This window comes from Salmo trutta, chromosome 27 (genome assembly GCF_901001165.1).
Source record: "Salmo trutta chromosome 27, fSalTru1.1, whole genome shotgun sequence".
In the NCBI taxonomy this organism is placed as follows: Eukaryota; Metazoa; Chordata; class Actinopteri; order Salmoniformes; family Salmonidae; genus Salmo; species Salmo trutta.
Window position 1 is genome coordinate 6,308,946 of NC_042983.1, and position 8,209 is coordinate 6,317,154.

Here is an 8,209-nt window from a genome sequence, read left to right on the forward strand (position 1 = left end):
TACACATATTTGTCTAGATTCCTTTCTCAAAAAAAGAGGAAGAGTGAGACAGAACCAATTCACTATTTCTTTCTCTGGTGAGCCACATACAGTATACTATTGAGACAAGAAACTCCTCTGACCAAGAATGACCTTTTCCTCCCAGCCGTTTGTTCTAAAGCTAAGTCATTCGGGTGACATAGAAATAACATAGAAAATCTGCTCTTTCTCTGACATACCTAATCAAAGAACAAAATCAAACAGTGCCTCTGAAATGTGGTAAGGGCGGGAGAGGACCAAGATATGTAAGACAGAAAGAATATCCCCTGTGGAAGAAGTGGTTGGATAACAACAAGTTGGAGGAGTTCATTTTCCTTTATGAAAGTGATCTGTTATCGTCCGCCCAGCGAAGCAGAAAGCGAACATACCAGCAACACAGTACCTTGGCTCCCAAACACAGTGGCCAGGCCAATAATCTAACAGGGATATTTCATTGACTATTGGCTCATCTTTCATTTCCTCCTTAACCTCTGCTTTAACTAAAATTGCTCCCCTGATCCCGAAGGAGTAGGATCCCCAGTGGACAAAATGTGGCATATCACGTCTTATTCACATGCAACACATGTACAGGTAACTACCAAAATAAAGGAAAAACCAACATAAAATGTCTTAATAGGGCGTTAGGCCACCACGAGCCAGAACAGCTCGCCGCTTCATAATCCCCCTGGACTATTGTCTACATACACACCTGAACTATAAAGGTAATGGTAACACTGCACATTAACAAGAAGGGAGGAAGTAGGCAAAATGAACCGCCTTGAAATAACGTCACGTCTGTCACCTCCTCTTGGTTTCCTTTCAACTCTCCTCTGGGCAGAAGTCGAGTTCCTTTCAACTGTTTGAGAAGAATGGTTGTGAGGAGACAGCCTGTCAGTCCTTTTACCACAGAAACGTATTTCCTGAATGGTTTGCATGTTGTTCATGGCATTACAATGGAGGGAGGAGGGAATGGCTGGACAGGAGGGATGAGGTTGGTCACGTCGGCCCATAGTCTCAGTCAATCAGTCTCTTTGTCTCTCTCTCTAAATTAAAACATATACACACACAGGCTTATTGTGAGATGTGTTGAATATTCAGATAAAGATCCCCTTCTATTCAATGAAATCATGCATAAAAATATCTGTTATACAAGAGAACAATAACTAAAAACAAAAGAAAGTTAAATATGCCTTAATTCTCACGTAGCTATCCAGGTTGATGGAAGAGTTCTGAGTAGAGCCTTTACATTCTTAGAAAAAAAGGTGCTATCTAGAACCTAAAAGGGTTCTCCTATGGGGACAGTCGAAGAACCCTTTTGGAAGCCTTTTTTCTAAGAGTGTAGTTCAGGGTCTACTTTGAGAACAACTCATAGAGGACAGTCAAATATGCGACATTTGGAGAAAAAAAAGGTGGAACGTAAACGATGTGGATCAAAGTCAAGACCAGCTCTAGACGGAAGAGATGTATCCCATTTGACTACGGTGTACAATACAGGTCTACTATTGCCTTCCAGCTGAACTGTAAACAATAAACAATATCCTGTTTTATATACTTGTCTTTGTTGTCAATGACTTAATGTTGATCTTTTAACCAATGGGAAGGCAGATGCAGAGTAGAGCTGTACTCACACATTGTTTTAAACCCTCCCAAGTGGCTACTTCAAGACAAGAGACTATTACCCACAAAATAATCCTGTTCAGATTAACTACATTTAGCATTATCTTCAATAACAACAGCGAGAGTGTAGAATATAGATGGTGCTCTCCTCCTGTGTTCTGTCACTGGTTCTGGTAATGTGTAGATGTGGCCCCCGCCAGTCTTGTAATGTTCAAAACGTATCCTATAAAGAGACAGCATGTTAAAGTGGTTCACACTCGTTATTCACAGGTTAGTCTGCAAACCAATGTGAGGGAATAGCCACCGTATGGTCTATTAATTCAACACCTCTCACAGTCTGACTGGCATTTATACAGCTGGCCTTTTGAAGGGCTTTCAACTCCTATTTCTACTCCAACACACACATGAGGACAGGCACACCAGTACACACACACCTTCATCACAGTCCCACAGAATCACTTCACACCAGCGGGGCCAACCTGGACTCAGGGGTAGACGTAACATAGTAAACGTAAATCCAGAATCTCAGTTTTGTATGGTATGTATTAAGTTGTAGACGTCCATCATCCATTTCGTATGATATGTTATGAATTACAATTCGTATTTTTTGTTACGAATCACAATTCGTACATTCAATTCTTGTGGCTAAAGTCAGCTAGGTGGCTAATGCTAACGTTAGCTGGGTGGCTAATGTTAGCTAGGCTAGGGGTTAAGGTTAGGAGTTCGGTTAAAGGGTTAAAGTTAGGGTTAGGGGAAGGATGAGCTAACATGCTAAGAAGTTGCAAAATAGCAAAAAAAATAGATAAGTAGCTAATTAGCGAAAATGCTAAAGTGGTCCATGATGAGATTCGAACATGCAACTTTTGGGCTGCTAGACGTTTGGTTATGCCGACCCATCCCACCCACCACCCTACTTCAGTTTCTACCTGAAGTAACATTATGTCTTTTATAACCATACCAAATGTAACATATCATACTTTTTAAAAATGTTTTATTTATTTAACTAGGCATGTCAGTTAATAAGAAATTCTTGTTTACAATGGCAGCCTAGGTTAGCTGGGTTAGCTGCCTTGTTCTGGGGCAGATCGACAGATTTTTACCTTGTCAGCTCGGGGATTCGATCCTTTCGGTTACTGGCCCAGCGCTTTAACCACTAGGCTACCTGCCGCCCCATATCTGCCGCTACCTGCCGTAACATTTCATACTAGTTTGAGTGTCTCAAATTTACATTTACTATGTTACGTCTAATCTATGAGACTGGGCTGGCGGGCCCCTCCCAGCCCTCGGCCCCTGCCCTGGGAAATCACCCAGCCCCTGTCCAGCCAGCAGGCCGTGAAACATGGAGACCAGTGTGGGGTGAGTAGATTGTATAGGGGCTGGGGCACAGGGGCAAAGTGTGGCCTTGAGAATGTGTCCGTCACGCTTCAGGTCTCAACGACCCAATCTGTTCCATTGATTCTGAGAGACTGGACTGTAAAAGTGGAGGAGTGGGGAGTGACATGTCATACCGTTGGCTCTAACATGTCAACATTCAGACATGGCTAGGAGACTATGGCCGCCGCCCAGCCATCTGTTGCTTAAAATAGTGGAGGCTTGGAATAAACCACAAAAAGGTCTGGAAAGCTTGTCAGATCTGTGAAATCCTGTTAAAAAGAGAAAACAATAGTTATTATATCACACTTTGAATGAAAATGCAGTGAATTGTAACAATGTGCAAATCAAACCAGAGCATTTGGTTTTTAACTCAAGCCAAAATGGAAATATCTGCATGATGAGACTTGAGCATTACTCAACTCCCCTGTTGGATGATTCCATCTATTCATTCTGTTTCCCCTGTAGTCATCGAAGCTGTTTTAATAACACAGAGGAGTGATGAAATGGAGCAATTACACATCCATTTGTGCTATTCAGGTGAATCCAGGTGTAAAATTTCCAATCTGCTCACCGGCTGTAACTCTAATTCCTTCTGATTTCACATTGATGTTGCCTGTTAGATGACAATATCCTAAATAGAAAGCAATGTGATACAACATATATCTATTTAGCAATAGATGAGATTTAGAGAATAGTCTCTTTAAAAAGCGCCATATACGGAGTGTACAAAACATTAAGAACACCTGCTCTTTCCATGACAGACTGACTAGGTGAATCCAGGTGAAAGCTTTGATCCCTTATTTATGTCACTTGTTAAATCCATTTCAATCAGTGTAGATAAAGGGCAAGAGAAAGGTTCCAAAAAAAGATTTTAAAGCCTTGAGACAGATGTGTCAAGAACTGCAATGCTGCTGGATTTTTCACGCTCAAGAGGTCCCCGTGCGTGTCCACCACCCAAAGGACATCCAGCCAACTTGACACAACTGTGGGAAGCTTTAGGGGTCAACATGGGCCGGCATCCCTGTGGAACGCTTTCGACACGTTGTAGAGTCCATGCCCCGGTGCAACTCAATATTAGGAAGGTGTCTTTAATGTTTTGTACCCTCAATGTATACTGACATATTATTTGAACACAGAGGGCACAACAAAGCAGTAAAACAACCTTGAGTTTGACAATGCACAATGTCAAAATATCACATTATAATACAATACAAGCTTTCATTGTAATAGCTAGTACACAGTGTTCAATTTGATGTTTCTATTTAGCTGTTGGGAAAATAAAAACGTCCACCCGAAGAATGAGAAACATTCTTTTTTTTTTATGACAACAGATAGCCAGAGTCATTTCCCAACGGGCGGTAGATTAATTTTCATTTGGGAAACAGTTTGTGTGTATAAATATTCATTACCCACCTTGAAAAGGCATGGAGGCCTTTGTAGCCCCAGTCAATGGAGACAAGCCTCCCTTCCCTCCCTCTACCACTGCAGCTGGGCTTAGACCCACTTCCAACACACGACCTTTACAGCCTAAAACAAAGATTTGCACAATTAACTACTTTTAAATGTCACCAACCGCCAAATCTGCATATCAACGCCAGACCTTGCATAGAAATGAGGGCGTTTTTAAAAGAGTAAATGTTTTCCCTTCATTTCGCCCTAAATGGGGTTCTTTCTCTGGTTTTATGAGAGAGAAGAAAATGTAAATGTCAACATATCTAGTTGCGTTATCCTTCTGCTGCTAATTAACCTTTGTGGTTATGGGGGACTAGGCTCAGCTCCTGGCTTAACACTGCAATTAACACCATGACCACCCTGAAAGACTGAGCTAGAGACTGACACGCTAACCAATGACAGAGCAGGGTGGGTGTTGAGGAGGATTAAAGAAACAAACAAAGTCTGATTTTTGGATAAGGTGTGCGTGTCCCTTCAGTAAACTGTTAGTAACGCTTGGGTTTGGTTTCTAAGCCAAATCAAATCAAATGTTATTTGTCACATGCGGCGAATACAACCGGTGTAGTAGACCTTACCGTGAAATGCTTACTTATAAGTCCAGTGCAGTTCAAGAAATAGAGTTAAGAAAATATTTACAAAATAAAGTTCAAATAAAATAAAAAGCAACACAATAAAATAACAATAGAGGCTATATACAGGTGGTACCGGTATCGAGTCAATGTGCGGGTGTACAGGTTAGTCGAGGTAATTTGTACATGTAGGTAGGGGTAGTGACTATACAGTACATATATAATAAACAGTGAGTAGCAGCAGTGTAAAAACAAAAAGGGGTGGGTGGGTCAATGTAAATAGTCTGGCTGGCCATTTGATTAATTGTTCAGCAGTCTTAAGGTTTGGGGGTAGAAGCTGTTAAGAAGCATTCTGGATCTAGACTTGGCGCTCCGGTATCTCCTGCCAATGTTTTGGGCCTTCCTCTGACACCACCTAGTATATACAGTACCAGTCAAAAGTTTGGACACACCTTCTCATTCAAGGGTTTTTCTTCTATTTTCTACATTGTATAATAATTGTGAAGACATCAAAACTATGAAATAACACATGGAATCATGTAGTAATCCCCCCAAAAAGTATTAAACAAATCAAAATATATTTTATATTCGAGATTCTTTAAAGCAGCCGCACTTTGACTTGATGACAACTTTGCACACTGTTGGCATTCTCTCAACCAGCTTCATGAGGTAGTCACCTGGAATGCATTTCAATTAAACAGGTGTGACAGGTTAAAATGTAATTTGTGGAATTTCTTTCCTTTTTAATGTGTTTGAACCAATCAGTTGTGTTGAAACAAGGTAGGGGTGGTATACAGAAGATAGTATTTTACCAAATAGGGCTAAGTCCATATTATGGCAAGAACAGCTCAAATAAGCAAAGGGAAACGACAGTCCATCATTACTTTAGGACATGGTGGTCAGTCAATCCGGAAAATGCCAAGAACTTTGAAAGTTTTTCCAAGTGCAGTCGCAAAAACCATCAAGTGCTATGATGAAACTGGCTCTCTCGCCACAGGAATGGAAGACCCAGAGTTACCTCTGCTGCAGAGGATAAGTTCATTAGAGTTACCAGCCTCAGAAATTGCAGCCTAAATAAATGCTTCACAGAGTTCAAGTAACAGACACATCTCAACATCAACTGTTCAGAGGAGACAGTGTGAATCAGGCCTTCAGTGGCAGTAATAAAGCCTCTCTTGAAAAAGAAGAATCTTGACCCAGAATTTATAAAAAACTATCGGCCTATATCGAATCTTCCATTCCTCTCAAAAATGTTAGAAAAAGTTGTTGCGCAGCAACTCACTGCCTTCCTGAAGACAAACAATGTATACGAAACGCTTCAGTCTGGTTTTAGACCCCATCATAGCACTGAGACTGCACTTGTGAAGGTGGTAAATGACCTTTTAATGACGTCAGACCGAGGCTCTGCATCTATCCTCATGCTCCTAGATCTTAGTGCCGCTTTTGATACCATCGATCACCACATTCTTTTGGAGAGATTGGAAACCCAAATTGGTTCTGGCCTGGTTTAGATCTTATCTGTCGGAAAGATATCAGTTTGTCTCTGTGAATGGTTCGTCCTCTGACAAATCAATTGTAAATTTCGGTGTTCCTCAAGGTTCCGTTCTAGGACCACTATTGTTTTCACTATATATTTTACCTCTTGGGGATGTCATTCGAAAACATAATGTTAAATTTCACTGCTATGCGGACGACACACAGCTGTACATTTCAATGAAACATGGTGAAGCCCCAAAATTGCCCTCGCTAGAAGCCTGTGTTTCAGACATAAGGAAGTGGATGGCTGCAAATTTTCTACTTTTAAACTCGGACAAAACAGAGATGCTTGTCCTAGGTCCCAAGAAACAAAGAGATCTTCTGTTGAATCTGACAATTAATCTGAATGGTTGTACAGTCGTCTCAAATAAAACTGTGAAGGACCTCGGCGTTACTCTGGACCCTGATCTCTCTTTTGAAGAACATATCAAGACTGCTTCAAGGACAGCTTTTTTCCATCTACGTAACATTGCAAAAATCAGAAACTTTCTGTCCAAAAATGACGCAGAAAAATTAATACATGCTTTTGTTACTTCTAGGCTCGACTACTGCAATGCTCTACTTTCCGGCTACCCGGATAAAGCACTAAACAAACTTCAGTTAGTGCTAAATACGGCTGCTAGAATCCTGACTAGAACCAAAAAATTTGATCATATTACTCCAGTGCTAGCCTCCCTACACTGGCTTCCTGTTAAGGCAAGGGCTGATTTCAAGGTTTTACTGCTAACCTACAAAGCATTACATGGGCTTGCTCCTACCTATCTTTCCGATTTGGTCCTGCCGTACATACCTACACGTACGCTACGGTCACAAGACGCAGGCCTCCTAATTGTCCCTAGAATTTCTAAGCAAACGGCTGGAGGTAGGGCTTTCTCCTATAGAGCTCCATTTTTATGGAATGGTCTGCCTACCCATGTGAGAGACGCAGACTCAGTCTCAACCTTTAAGTCTTTACTGAAGACTTATCTCTTCAGTAGGTCCTATGATTAAGTATAGTCTGGCCCAGGAGTGTGAAGGTGAACGGAAAGGCTGGAGCAACGAACCGCCCTTGCTGTCTCTGCCTTGTCGGTTCCCCTCTTCCCACTGGGATTCTCTGCCTCTAACCCTTTTACAGGGGCTGAGTCACTGACTTACTGGTGTTCTTCCATGCCGTCCATGGGAGGGGTGCGTCACTTAAGTAGGTTGAGCCACTGACGTGGTCTTCCTGTCTGGGTTGGCGCCCCCCCTTGGGTTGTGCCGTGGCGGAGATCTTTGTGGGCTATACTCGGCCTTGTCTTCGGACGGTAAGTTGGTGGTTGTAGATATCCCTCTAGTGGTGTGGGGGCTGTGCTTTGGCAAAGTGGGTGGGGTTATATCCTGCCTGTTTGGCCCTGTCCGGGGGTATCATCGGATGGGGCCACAGTGTCTTCTGATCCCTCCTGTCTCAGCCTCCAGTATTTATGCTGCAGTAGTTTATGTGTCGGGGGGCTAGGGTCAGTCTGTTACATCTGGAGTATTCTCTTGTCTTATCCGGTGTCCTGTGTGAATGTAAATATGCTCTCTCTAATTCTCTCTTTCTCTCTTTCTTTCTTTCTCTCGGAGGACCTGAGCCCTAGGACCATGCCTCAGGACTACCTGGCATGATGACTCCTTGCTGTCCCCAG

The 8,209-nt window shown here is 42.3% G+C and overlaps 1 long non-coding RNA gene across 1 annotated transcript; it reads right to left on the reverse strand.

Annotated features, from left to right (window-relative positions):
* Positions 1-335: 335 nt before the first annotated feature.
* LOC115164190 (uncharacterized) lies at positions 336-5,012 on the reverse strand. Its single transcript, XR_003869888.1, has 3 exons — positions 4,423-5,012; positions 3,144-3,278; positions 336-1,858 (listed from the first exon to the last, which is right to left on the reverse strand). It is a non-coding gene; the product is annotated as an uncharacterized LOC115164190 (long non-coding RNA).
* Positions 5,013-8,209: the final 3,197 nt, after the last annotated feature.